We start from the raw sequence: 15,203 nt of genomic DNA on the forward strand, positions 1-15,203 counted from the left end.
TTCCTTGGCATCTCTCTCAACTTTCACTTCATAAAAGAGCATCTAGTGAATGGAAGAGGCAAGTGCCTTTAAAGAGCAAGCACAAAAAACCTTATTCCAAAAGATGAGATGTCGGCTGAAGTCACGTCCAATCTCAACATTTCTGTGTAATTCTGTACAAATCCTTAAGAAAAAATAAAGTGCAAGTAAAAGGACTTTTCTTAAGACAAAAAAAATCTTTGGCATGAACACAATTGAAAGCATACCATTAAAAACAGAAAATAAGCAACAAGGTGGAACTGCTAACAACAACTAAATCTTCTTCCAGCATTAGGCTAAAATTAGCATCTACTTCTTGGTGTAGACAAACCTGTAAAAATAAAACAGATGTTCTTGATTTTTTTGTTTAAACAAACTACCATGAGAAAAAGCACACGTACAGAAGTATGGTCATGCTTAGTCTTCATCAACATAAGTTTCTAAAAAGGATTTTAAAATGCTTTCTTTAAGAATGATTCTGCTGGGTCTTCTGTAAAATGTTTAATGTAACAGCATAAGGTTCAAAAAGTCAAATGCGCACAGCAAAAGACAGCAAAGCAACTTCATTTTTCAGGTTGAGTGAGACATCTCATAGAATGGCCTGGTTTGAAAAGGACATCAAAGATCATCGAGTTTCAACCTTCCTGCCATGGGCAGGGTCGCCAGCCACTAGACCAGGCAGCCCAGAGCCCCATCCTGCCTGGCCTTGAATGCCTCCAGTGACGGGGCATCCACAACCTCATTGGGCAACCTGCTCCAGCACATCACCACCCCCGTGTGAAAAACTTCCTCCTAACATCTAACCCAAACCACCCCTGTCTCACTTTAAAACCATTCCCCCTTGTCCTATCACTATCCACCCATGTAAACAGTCATACCTCCTCCTGTTTATACGCTCCCTTCAAGTATTGAAAGGCCACAGTGAGGTCTCCCCAGAGCTTTCTCTTCTCCAAGCTAAACAAGCCCAGTTCCCTCAACCTTTCCTCATAGGAGAGGTACTCCAGCCCTCTGATCATCTTGGTGGCCCTCCTCTGGACCTGTTCTAAGAGCTCTGCGCATTTCTTGTGCTGGGGGCTCCAGGACTGGATGCAGTACTCCAGATGGGGCCTCACAAGAGCTGAGTAGAGGGAGACAATCACTTCCCTCTCCCTGCTGGCCACTTCTCTTTTAATGCAGCCCAGAACATAGCTGGCCTTCTGGGCTGCAAGCACACACTACTGGCTCAAGTCCAGCTTCTCATCCACCAGGAATCTCCAAATCATTCTCACAGCAGTATCCTTCCCAGATATTATGGCCCATTCTCACTGCCGGGCAGGAGGCATCCAAGGTGCACAGAGCACAGCCCATGTCCCCAGATCTCCAGGAAGATGGCCAGAGCACCCACTTGCGTGTGAAGTTGAATGATTACAAGTCTAGCATAGAAGAAACAAACGTGAATGCAGCTTTAACAATGCATAGATAACATCAGCTGTACATTATACACTTCATAATACTCTAATATGTTTTTGACATGCACTTCAACCATTTTCTGCCCCTTGTCCTCCTTCTGAAAGCATTAAGCCAGTCTGCACAAAAAAAAAAAATATATATATTATGCAATGCAAATTTAGAAGAATACTAGGAAGTCATTGGCAATTTGTTTTAGCAATCTGAAATAATGTACCTGCTCATCTTTATTTACACAATATTGTTTACCTCAATCAAAACAGTTTATAGGGTATTGTCATTAGTCATTTAGATTAACTTCTCTGAAAAGTCACACTAACTTTGAAAAATATGTACTAGTGATCTTTAAGAACTCTTTCTGACTTCCTTAACAACGTAAGAGTTTATATTAATGACTATTCTAGTGAAAGAATACAGCAAGTCCAGCACATGCTCTAGACCAGAGTTTTGTTATTATAAGGATTCCAAACAAAAATATATGTATGCAGATAACTTTGATATCTGTTTTTATTAGCTGCCCCTCACTTACAACTGCCCAGCTTCCCCAGCCTAAGTCACTGCATGACAACCTTCAGTACTTAGTTTCTAGAAAAACATTTACTTGCAGTTTTTCTTCACCCACTCACTACAGTGTGGTTAAAAACAAAAGAAGAACACATACAAGTATTCATGGTATATTGACATGAAATTGGACCTTTCACTACAAATAATCTTCTGCCTGAAGAAGCGTTGTGTAAAATGTTAGAAGGTTCCTTTTTCAAAACCACAGTATCTGCCTATGTTCCCCCACTAGCTAAACCTCACTTTCCAAATACAAGAAAGTTAATTCCAGATTAGAACCTGGAAAAAAATTCTCATTTAAACACTATTTCAAAAACAGCTTGATTAATTTCTCAGAAGAAGAGGAGAATAATACACCTGGTTACTGTATATATATGTCTTATATATATACTATCACAATTTCAATATACTTAGGAGGGTTTTTTTGCACAATATCCACAATACCCCAAGTGTATAATGCAAGCACATAACTATTTGTAAACATTTGTCCTCATAATATAAATAACACTGTAGAAAGTACAAAATTCAATTCCATAAAATAAAATAATTAAAAATGACAAGTAGGAGTGCTCTGCTGTTCTGTAGCTATAATTTCTGCACTCACACCATTTGAAATGTCTTTCTCATATGAGAATTCTCTGAGATCTAGCAAAGCATGAGCTCACAGGCAGCCTACCTTCAGTCAGGTTAATTGGCTCCTTACTCTATCCAGATGTTGGCCTCTGAAATATATAAGACCTTTGATGTCCTTTGGTAACTCTAGTCTTCCATCAAATGTAACTGAATCCAGGCAACAGAAAAATAATTATTTCAGATGACAGAAGAACAAGCATGTAAAGTCTTAGAGATAGGAATCCAAGATTCAGTTTCTTCCAAGTGTTCACTATGCCTATCTGTTATTTCTTCCTGTTCCCTCAATGACCTTTCAGAGCAGCTGTGCCCTACACTGGATCAGATGTAAAGTGCTATAGACTTAATACTCTATCCAAAAGAGAAACCAAGTGTTTTGAGCACCTAAACATTAACACACTGAGCAATTATTCTAATCATTTTTATGTAATAATGTGAAACTGAATTGTTCTTTACTCAGGTGAAAAGATTGACCAGATTAACTTTATATATAGTTAAAAAGAAACTCACTTACTGAAAAGAGAAACGTTTGCTTTTGACTTTTTAAATACCAAGAAAAATTGTAAGTGGTCCAGAATACCACAGTAAACTAAGGGAATGGAACTACATTACAAATAAAAGAAGATTACACTGTTATTTAACTTTTTGACCTTTTTATGTGTCTTTATATTAAAACATAAACAAGAAAACAGAAATAACTCACTAAACAGTACTTTTTTTCTAGCTTTTCCCCTAAGAATTAAAAGATAAAATTTTAAAAGGATCTATGCATTTCAAACAAAAAAACAAAAATAAATAGAAAAATAAACTTTTCCTTCTAAAAGTGAGAGAATGAAATAACAAAGCAGCACGTAAGGCAGACTGCCACTATTTGCAGCTTAACGGAAGTTCAATAAAAAAACAGATAAAACAGACTCTGATATCAATCTGCAAGTTGTGGTCCTTGTTGTAACCACCTACGAAATCACAAAAGATGAGCGAATTCGCCTTAAGCAGAAAATGTAAGTTTTCCTAAATAATAGAAGAAGCTGTTTTCAGTTTTTACCACGTGGAACTGCAGAATCATTGAGGTTAAAAGAAAGACCTTGGGAGGTCACCTCATCCAAATTGCTGCTCAGAGCAGGGTCAATACTGAATTCAGATCAATGAAAATACCCTACATTAGGGAACTAAAGAGCTGGGTGAATCACAATACTACAAGCTTAGAACAGCTTTCTAATAACTCTAACAACTGTATGTCTTCCTTTATTTATTGTACAGTTATTTTCAACTAGCAACTATCTAAATAGTCACATACCATTTCAGAAACATTATAAGGATTTATCACATAAATATTCATCAACAATTCCAGTTGTATACACACATATTTGTAATGTAAATTCAAAGATTCATCAAAAAACAGAAGTTAACAATTTCCTTAAAATGGTCGCAATCAAAATCTTGCTTTATTCATACATAGTCTTCCTCACTATTAATATGCCATCCAGTAAGGGAAACTAATATATAAGGGAATAAGGTGACATGCTCAATAACATGGCCAGCAGAAATCAGAGAAATGACCATACACGTTTCACAGAGTCACTACTTTCTATAACCCTTAACATCAATGTCTTTAAAGTCAGCTCAGAAATACATTTCAAAATACCTGAATTTGCAAATTTCAGAAAGTTAATCTAGTGCTTATGTTTGCAGTTTGAATACAGACAAGATGTTGTGTGTTCTCATAATGCTACATTTATACACATAAGCAATTATTGTGCTCCCAGAAAATAAAAGCATAGATTCTTCTCATTTAAGATCTGTGTATTTTCACGTTTTTGTAGTACTCATTGATCATCTAATTCATGAAGATCTGAATGCCAATTTTGCAATCAAATAACTTTTTTTGGAAAAAAAGTTGTAATACTCTTTATGAGGGTATTTGTAGATATCATGAGGTTCAGTCTTTTTTTTTTCTTTTGAAATCTTGTCCTATTGAGTATGTGTACTCATACAGTCATGACATCAACATAGTTACATACAATAGTTTCTTTCAGTTCTTTTCCAGAGGCATCTCCAAATACTTTCTAGCCAGTTTTTACATATTGATGTTTTCCATATTTTCCTCTCAAATATGGAAACTGACACTTCCACTTTTTAAGCTGAATCCAATAAGTATTTTTGTTCTCAGGCCGCCTTTGTACAATCAGAAATGACTTTCAGAAGTTTTGGAAGTTTAGAAATTTTTGTTTCACACTTCAGTCTTAAGGAAGGCTTCATCCTTATTCTCTTATCTAGGATATATTCAAAAATTAATCTTGCCAAACTCAGCAAGATAGCTTTTAAGTTTTATTTTTATTTGCAACAACAAAAAATACTTAATTCTGAGAAAAACCAGATATTAAATGAAATCTATGATCACAGTTTGAAACAATACGTGAACCCCACATTTCTTTGAATGTTACTGAAACATTAGTATTCTTACATTTAAACATACAATTGCACATATGCTTATGTGAAATCTGTGACCATGTAGCATCTTTAGGATATGTTGTAAAATGACAACAACTAAATTTTAGCTTAGATTGTATGCCCCTAGTTTATTTAACGGCTATCTATCAGTCCAGGGTATTAACTTCAGATGCCTAAATTACATAGCGTGATTATTCGATTAAAGCCTGTTAAGAATAGGAATTATAAACAAAGGTGAAAAAGGGAGGAAAAACAAGAAGCAACACAACTAACACTCAGTAACCTCACCTTTGCTTTCCCTTCCAAGACCTAATAGCAAGGGGGGATGTAAACTGAGCATTTTTTTCCTGTGGAACATCTCTAATATGCATGTTATCCCTGTGAACAGATACATCAAGCATGTCCTCTGTCTGCTCACTTCTTAAGTAGTATATTCTCTTCCTTCCTTGACAAATCACACATTGTTCCATTTAAAATAGTCTTTGCAGCATATGGGTGCATTATTTCATCATATCATTCCTTCCTTTCATCTCAGCACGGACAAACTCTATGCCTATCCATAAGAACAGATAAGCCAAGCAAGGTCCTCCTCTACACAACAGTACCTTTGTTGTTGTTTTTGTTTCCAGTCCATAGGATTTAAGGTATTTATTCCACTATTAAAAGGCTCACATTTTACCAGCCATTTTTGCCATGAGGAACTTCTGTGCTTTTGCTCACAACCTAAGATAAATTCCTCATAGGGCCATCTTCAAAAGACACTGCTGATAAACTGCTGTTTTTAATGTTGAGATATCATTCCATGTGATCTAAGATGTGGTGTTTTAACCAGCTGTCCAGTACACCTTGACTGCACAGCACTGAAGGCAAGGACTTCTCACCTGTGTACAATATGGCATATTATAAGGCTCTATAATACCACAGGCTACTCAGAAGGTATTAGGTATCAGCGCAACAAATGCACACAAACAAGCATAAAGACTTAAAAGCACTGCTACAAATAACTTTTTCCAGCTGTTTTCTACCTCCTCTTTTGAAGGTACATTTAATTATCAGACACAACTTCTCATTTTGCTCTGTGCTTCCATTTTAAATGCACTAGGCGACCTCACACAAAGCATCATGATAATTTTCTTCAGTGTATCTCCTTGATAGCTATATTCTCAAAGACACTTATCTTCTACTGCCTTTTACAAGCATACTACTATCAGGATTTATGTTTGCAGTTTTTGAATACTCCAGTCACAGACAAGCAAGAGATTACAGATACAACACAAAGCGGGAAGAAAAATCATAGACTGATTAAAGCCATATATAACCCACGTCAACTCCTGAATAAAGTTAGCTGTATGTAGGTGTGGCAAGGGAATGCTGCCACTTTAATTTAAATGTTAGTTTAATTATTGATTGTGGTGAATGACACATTCTCCAAACTACAGAAACATTGATAACCTCAGGAGTCACCTAGCCTGACTTCTCACAGCAGGACTACTTTCAACACCTAGGGAAGTTTAACTCTATTAACTTTGTAGCTCCCCTTATAGGATTTATGTGGCTCCCACCAAGAAATAATTCAACACTCAAAGCCCACTAGGTACTGTGACAGCTGCCAAATAAAAATCAAATAGAAGAAAGAAGAAGTACATGGAATGATCGGTTAACCCAGATTAAGAACTGAAACTCAGTCTGAATCTGTGCCATTCTCTGGGTCAAGTTAAGGTGGCATGAAAACAAAAACCATGAATATAAACACAGGTTAATGGCAGACTAGACATATGTTTCCAGGTGTTGAGCACAAATATTTATTTTCCAGATTGTTTGATTTTACCAGACTGGAAACAATGTCAACAACCCATGGTGTCCTCCTTACCAGTGGGATTTCCTTCATCCTCATGCGCTGTCATCTCATCGATCAAAACCACCATTTAAGAAGTTTATATCACAAACTATCCTTTATGAACAATCACTGAATCTGCTGTATTTAAGACCAAGTATCTTTTAGAGAAATTGCCTTATAGCCAAAACGTTGCTCCCAATAGCTCTGTCGTTTCTGTGCTTTTGCAACTGACAAGATGCTAACAAAAACTATTTCTAAAATTCAAAAAAAGAATCTCAAGGTTACCTTTTTTTCTGGAAACTTAAAGAGAAAAAAATAGAACATGCTTTCAGACTGCATGGAACATGTTCAGATATGGATCTCTTAAAATATACAAGATATAAGTTCATAGTTGGCAGCTCTGATCATGGTTTGCACTTATATTTCTTACTTTAAAAATAAAAAAAAAGGTACTAATCAAAATAATCTACTATCTCTAGCTTTAATATCGTTGCAGTTTCTGAGATGACCCTGACTGCAGCGCAGGCATAGACAGCAAACAACAGCTATCAAGCTCTATGAGACCCTATCAGAATACCATCGTACCATTGTGCAATAAGTGGAAGCTAACATCCTGATCAACTTTTCCTCAGCTGAAAAAGAAAACAGAATTATAGGGAACAAGCAATAGGAAGCCACAAATGCATGGAAGAAGATAAAGTAAATATATACATATATACACATACACAGGGAAATGTGACTATCTCTGCATATGTATATACCACTGTAAGATCTTTACACTATTACTTCTGGTTTATCATATAAAACACCACACTACCTTTCCAACCTTTGAATTTTGTTCCAGCAGATAAAATGAAAGGAAGGTTTAAAAGCAATAATGTGTTTCATGAAGTAGCTGATTTGTATACTTAAAGTTTTAAACTTTAAAATTTTAAAGAATGACACATACAAGTTACTTTAATCTTACACACAGTTTTTTTTTTTTTTTTTTTGAGTGGCATCAAGTCTGCCATAATTTTAGACTGTTGCGTGGATAGGAATATTTAAAAGGAAAGACTTAAAAAGGAAGAGATCCCTTAGTGGTACTGAAAGTCTTGTATTAGGAAGTAGGGAGTTGAAAGCCTGTGAAATATATTTATTTTAGTTTCCAAAATCCCAGACATTCACAGGGACTACAGAAGCCAGAAGAATGTAAACAGAGGCGATGTCCAGGCAGAGCACTGACACACAGGGCACCCATGCTGATCCTGGGGACCATCATCAAGCATGGGAAGGCTCTGCAACCAAAGCCTCCTCACACAAAGTGGTAAAGCACAATGAGCGTATAATGTACAGAAAAGCAAATCATTCTCAAAGATGAGGCAAAAGGTATTCCATAGAAAAGGAGAGTTCTTTTTATTCTCATATAGTCCACATTCTTTTAGAGCAAATGAGACATGATAACAAAATTAGGTAGCTTTTATAGCAGAACATCTATTAGATGCATGAGACATTCAAGCCTGACATTGAAAAACATAGCCAATATTTTACTGGAACACATCCCAAGGCAGATTTCAGGTCCATCCCAAAAAGGACAAGTTGATATTATCTGAGAAGCACATTGCAGCACCCAAAGACAATTTGAAGGTGAAGTCTAGCTCCTAGCAGCAAGAGCCAAACACAAGAGAAATGCTACCACTAAATCTTAAACACAGCCAGACCATTGTATGATGAGGTTAAATTTATTATCTCTAGAGAAATAGATCAAGCTATGACACTTCTGTATAGAGGTAGAAACAAAATAAACACTTGGGAGAGAGTTTTAATTTATATACTTAATTGCATCTATGCAACTCCAGTCACATTACATTATGTTGACATAAACTTGCCAGATGTCAGGCAGAGAGCAAAGTCAAGAAGTTAAGGATGGCCTAGAATATGGGCAAAAGTAATTTAAAAACTACAGATAACACATCTACTTACCACAGGTTGCTTGAGATAAACAACTTAACTCTTGGTCTCTCTGTGCTCAACTTTGCCTTGTTACCTGTGATTTCTGATTTCACATAGTCCTATCTTAAAAATTCCACATATCTCCTTAAATTAACCCCTACTACAGAGTCACTAAAAGAAAAAAAACAACAATAACCAGCTAATGAACATTTGACAAAAGTTTCTAATCAAAATAGTTTCATATAAAAAAACACAACAGTAACAATAAGAAACAAAAAGTAACAGTATGCAGCCTTCAAGCCTGCTTGTTTCCTTGGAGGTAACCACAATACGGTACACATGGAACCATACAGCCAGATTTCTCCAAAAATGAAAAAAAAAAATCTAGGCAAGAACAATAGCTTTGGATGATTGTGAGAAGTTTCCAGAAATGATAGAAAAATGGACAAAGCACACAAATCCACACATGACCTTGGCACATTCCAGATGCACCATGCATAGACCCAGCACAGACCAGGTGCATACAAGCAGCAAACCCACTGCAACTTCAGGAGGCACCGGAGGTTCCTGGCATTTAGTCATTATCCATATGGTTCCTGTCCCATCAGCCCTGCATCAGATAGACGGGAGCTCCAGCACTCCGCACTCACCGATAACATCATCCAGAGTATGCACCTCTGTCCAGCATGCGCTGCAACTTCAGGGATAAGTTCTGTTTCTCTCAATGGCAATTGAGCTTCATCTCACCAACAGGAAGAAAAGTAACTCATCTGCTTATTCATCTCATAGTTTTCAAAATCATTATGGAAATTATACGTCTCACAACAGCAACACAAGACTCCTTTTATAATTCCTTTAAAAATTAAAACATCAGCTGCTTTGATTACAAGCCAGTCCTATGTCCAAAGCTCTGTCTTACTTCTTATTCTATGAGAATTCATTTGATAGCCTTTAATCTTTGGCAAGGAATTTCTCAAATGCTCTAGATAAGTCAGTGGCATTGCACCAACTTTCCTCATCTGAATCACAGACATGATAGATAACAAAGTCAGCATTTCTTTAAAAAAAACCTAGTTTCTTTAAACAAATTCAGACTGACTCCCTTTCATCAGTTATCCTTTTCCTGGCAAACTCTCACACATTCTCCAAAGGTAACTTGAACTAATCTACAAACTAACATTGTACACACTGACTTAGAGTTTCCAGGGTGGAGAATAATAAACATAAAGTCAATAAAAGACTGAACGGCAAACATCAAAAATCTCTCTTGAGTTTGTAAGAGCGACAGTAGAAACGTACTTTCACTTTGAAATATGTTTACATGCCTAATGACCTGTCTCCTCACATTCCTGAAAAGAAATAAAACAACTGTTTCACAATGCAGGCAGAAAGAAGCGTTCCATTCAGAGAATTCACAAGAATTCAAACATTTTGTTACAGGGGTACACCAGGTACAGTCTCCTAGAGAATGTAGCTTTAACAGATATACACACATTTGTACTTTTCTAGAACATAAGAAGGATGTGATTACAGCCAAGTACACAGTGAGTATATGAAATGTCTATATCTGTATGTTGAATTGATCATTTAAGAGTTTTGGCTAGAGTGTGAGGGAAAAAAAAAAAAAAACCTTCACAGTTTATCTGTTTATCCTGAGGGGAAAATCTTCCTACACTATTTACTGAGTCCCCATCCCACTCCAAAGGAAATGATTTCTTTACTACCAGGCTTTTGTTTATTTTACACAAGTTTGTAGATTTAAGGGGAAAAAAACAAACAAAAATCTTGAACCATTTAAACAAGATCTGTATCTTTTCCATGGTTGCTTGAAACCCTTGCAGAAAAAAAAAGTTAAGCATATTTTCAAATAAACCTTTAGAAAAACTCCTTTCTTCACTAAGACCACAGGTTTAGACATTCTGGCTTGAAATGAAAAAAATAACCCAAATTTTATTTTTGTCTTCCTGTTTTATTTATTTAAGAATAAGTCAGATTCCCCTTATCAAGGTTGACCAGGAACACAAACAGTATATCTGTTCCTAAATGTGCCTGGCTCCATTCCTGAGGACAAATGAAGGATATAAATACTTTTAAAGAGCTCTCAGTTTGATTTGTGGCAATTCTCCTACTTTTACCACTGAATATCTTTCATGAAGATAAATCTGGGTACAATACCTCACTTGCCATACACCACTTGAACCATCATTTTGTTTTTGTCCTTCCTCATTCCTGAGATGGCTCATTTTCTGTTTTATTAATACTGGGCTTGGGTTTGCGGCTTTTGTTTGTTTGTTTTAATTGCAAAGTTTCAAAATTAACCAAACCAGGGAACCATCTACACCACTACTTTTATAAATCAGTCTGAAACACAGAGACGGTGCAGTCCAAATTTTTTTCTGTTTTGGATGACATTTTGTTTCTTCTACTTTCCTTTAATGAGAAAATAAAACATGGACGCAAACACCATAATGCTTATCCAGGCCTACCTGTATCTACATGCAAGCTGCCTCAAGCTTACAAAGGTTATCACACTGCAGTCCACAGACAATAAGCCACATAGAACTCAAGACAAGATGGCACGGCGTCCAAGTTTTCTCCTTTTGGCAACTTCTCTGCCTTCATATGCCAAAGGCCTGGCCAAAACCTGATCTTAGCAGTCAATCTAGGGGCTGTTTTATAAAACCATATTCTTACACCAAATAATCTTCTACCACATATTTACATATTTCCATCAAAGTTTTTAAAACTTCGCAATGCCAATAAGTAACTCAGCACATTGCACATGAGGTAATAAAAGTGGCAAGGAACTTCAGCAAACAGAAGATAGAACTTTCCCCTTTGTATTAATACTGTAAGAGTTTGTAGCAAAGGGCAAATTCATTTTTATAATAACTGTTAAAACAAAAAAGTCTTTGGTAACATGACACTCCATAGAACTACAAATATGCTGAGTTCCTACTTTGAGTGCTCTACATTATACTTGTGCCCTGGATAAGTGGTGCTATTGTAAGCAGTTAACTCAAAAAGGGCAATAATTCAAACTATTTTTCTTCAGAAAACAAAGGTTGTATTTTACAATACTCTCCTGCTGATCTTGGGAGGGGATCAGCCTAAAAGTCAAACATGATACACAATTTTCAGTTTATTCTCATTTCTTGTCAACCACATAATTTAAATGCTAAAATTCCCTTTCGGTCCAAGGGCCCACATGAGAACAACTCAACACCACTGATTCTAAGAAAGGTAAGTGAACAGACTCAGAGGAACCAAATGTAGTCATCTTCAGTGTAGTTCTTAACAGATTCAAATGTGTTTGAGCTCATGCCCTAAACTAGCCCAAACCATTTCATCTTCAGATTTGTTATGAAAATTCACGTGCAATTATCTCAGGATGATATTCCTGAAGGAATGCCTCTCATGGATGATGGAAAAGAAATACACTCTTTGCTCATTCCATTTTTTCACATCATATGTATTAGATTAATAATGCAATTACATTATCTAACAAAAGTAGAAAACCTAGCCTTTGCACTTCAGGTGCCATTTAAAGTCCACTAGTGTAAGTATATATATAAACACGAATTTGCATAAACTATTATACACAGCAAAATTTTTATATTCGTGCATACATATGTATATTATTTATATATAAAATCACAACAAAGATATAATTACACATTGTGGTTTCATATTTACAAAGATACACAAAAAACACAAAGACAGGTACATGTGTAGAGATATACATACACACAGCCTACATATTCATACCCTACTCAGGCCTACACATGCTCCACGCTGCACACTCTGAGAACCTCAGTTCCGTTTAATCTAAGTTCTGTGCACTGAGCACTAAGTTCAGCCAATAAATCTGTGCAAAGTAAAGGCCATAAATGTCTTCACTCAGGTATATCCACATCAGCATGAGAGAGACTCTCTGTAAACAGATCATCTGATGTTGATACTGAGGAGAAGCTGCCACAATCCTACAAATAAAGTTGCATGCTTAAATATCTAACAGTATCACCACAGAGACAGAGTTGATATTAACAATCTAACAGGAAAGCTGAAGGAAAAAAACCAAGTCACATTTTTCATCCTGATACACTGCTTAAACAGCTCAGACCAAACTGTGGCCTTAGGACAACAGTCACCTGGCAGACACTACCCACCTCCTATACAGATCCAAGGAACCTTGGAAATAGCATGAGATTTTCATTAGGTATTTGTTACAGTTATCACCACCTGCACAATGGCGGTAAACAAACGGATCTTCCTCATTAAATTGTGAGTACACAGCGCTTCAGATCACTACAGGGAAAGACAACATCATCAATCTCTGGCACACAGGAGGTGTTACCTCACAGCTGTCCAATCTCAGGCCATTTATTAAACAAGTTTCTGCCAGGATGCAGAGTAGCTCAGCACATGTAAACAGTCCCCCTGCGATAGTGAAACAGTGCATGGCAGAACTCACGTCAGCAGACATGCTTGCAGATTTAAAACAAAAATTCTCAGGACTAAATAACATACAAATTAACTTGCAAAGAGCAGGAACTGCAGGCCACCGTCCAAGGAGTAAAAATAAATAAATAAAAGGTCTCTACCTCCTCATTATCCCTTTCTTTCAGCCACATTAATCTTGCCAGCCTCAGGAAGGCAGGAACTGGGGCAATGAGAAATTGTGCTGAGAAGAAGAAAGTTCCTCACTTGGGAGTGCTCTGAAGAAAAGCTGGTACATGCTTTTCTCTTTTATACTGTCCAACAAATTAAAGTGTTTGACATTGTTATGTCAGTTCTGACTTCAGCCTGACTCTGGGAGGAAAAGCCAACGCATTTGGCTTTCTTTAGACAATACCACATTGTTAGGAAATTAGGAAATGGTTAGGAAGTATGAAAGATTAGACTAGATCTTACTATAATGCCCTGAAATTGGTACTTTCCTCAAGCACAAATACATTAACAACGCATGCACTGATCGTAATGTGTTTCCATTCCTGCAAGCACAGTAACACGTGAATGGCGAAGCACTATACATCGGTTAAGCTGTGTCTGACCTCTGCAAACAAGCAACAAGTTTCAGGCTAACTCTAATAGCCAATATGGCAATGTTGAAAAAACAGCTGTGTCTTTCTTCAGTTTTGTTTAGTAGAGCAAGTCACCAGCCACTTCTTAAGCTAGAGGAGATAAAGAATTTAGAAGTGAAGTTGTGTGTTTAACACTTCTTTGAAAACGTTTAATAAGGTGCTCTTCAAAAAAAAAAGGGAAATTCCACTTTCAGCGAAGTTCAGAGGACTGGCTTTACAAACACAAATAGAACAACTGCGACTTCAAAAAAAAAAAAAAAACCATGGAAAATATTTTCCCTCAGTAAAAACAAGGAAAAAACCCACAACTTTTTGCACTGTAACAATCCTGGATGCTAAGTTTTGGTTGGTTGAGTCTGTTTTTGGAATGTCTTGCAGTCGTTAAGGTACAGTTACTCTGGTCCTTCACTCAAGAAGCACTAGAACAGTGTAACATTTTACGCAACGCAAAAATAGGAAACGGCGCCGGGCAGCAGAGGGGCAGCTGATGCTGGCGGAGCGGAGCCCCGAGCGTTCTGCGACTACAGCCCTCTCTGCCCGACGGCATTCTGCTCCGGGCCGCTGCCTGCAGCCAGCTGCTCCCCCTGGACTCGGCCTCCTCCGCGCCGGGGCCACCTGCCAGCTCCGGGCTCGCCTTCAGCGCCAACCCGACCGGAGACCCCCACCCGTCCGCCAGAGGAGCAGCACTGGGGCGCGGCCCGAGCCCCGCCGCGCGTCACCGGCCCGAGCGGCGCCCCCGGTCCCGCCTTAGGCGGCGGCGGGACGCGGGAGCCGGGCTGCCCTGCCCAGGTATCGAGCGGGCGCTGCGCCGCTGTGAATGCTGGGCTGCGGGCTGGGCTTTCCTTGTTGATGTTTGTTTTTTTTTCTTCCAGTGGAAAGTTTCTATCTCTCCCAGGCGAGGCCGGGACAACAGCTGTCCCGGGCACCGCGGTGACAGGTTTCGCCCCCCTCCCCCTCCCGCAGCACCGGGAGCAGCCGCAGCCACCCGGGGGCCGGTTCCGACGCAGCTCTCCGCGCAGCGAGCGCCGGCCAACAAACGGAGCCGAGGCGGCGGGCGAGCATCCCTCCCGCAGCCGGGGAACTCGACGAAGAGCGGAGCCGGGGGCGGAAGGAAGGGAGCCAGGACGGGCGGCGGAGGAGGAGGAGGGCCGGAAAGTTGCGCTCGGTGCCCCAGCACCGGGCCAAGACACCGGCAGGCCGGGACAGAAAAGTTCGCGGCCGAAGCGGCCGCGGGATGGCGGGGG

General features: G+C 38.5%; 1 protein-coding gene across 2 annotated transcripts in view; it reads right to left on the bottom strand.

The window, feature by feature from the left end:
• Positions 1-15,203, bottom strand: part of PRKD1 (protein kinase D1) — a 127,411-nt gene that overhangs the window by 111,914 nt on the left and 294 nt on the right. The gene's annotated exons all lie outside the window — the stretch shown is intronic.

This window comes from Numida meleagris, chromosome 6 (genome assembly GCF_002078875.1).
Source record: "Numida meleagris isolate 19003 breed g44 Domestic line chromosome 6, NumMel1.0, whole genome shotgun sequence".
Classification (NCBI taxonomy): Eukaryota; Metazoa; Chordata; class Aves; order Galliformes; family Numididae; genus Numida; species Numida meleagris.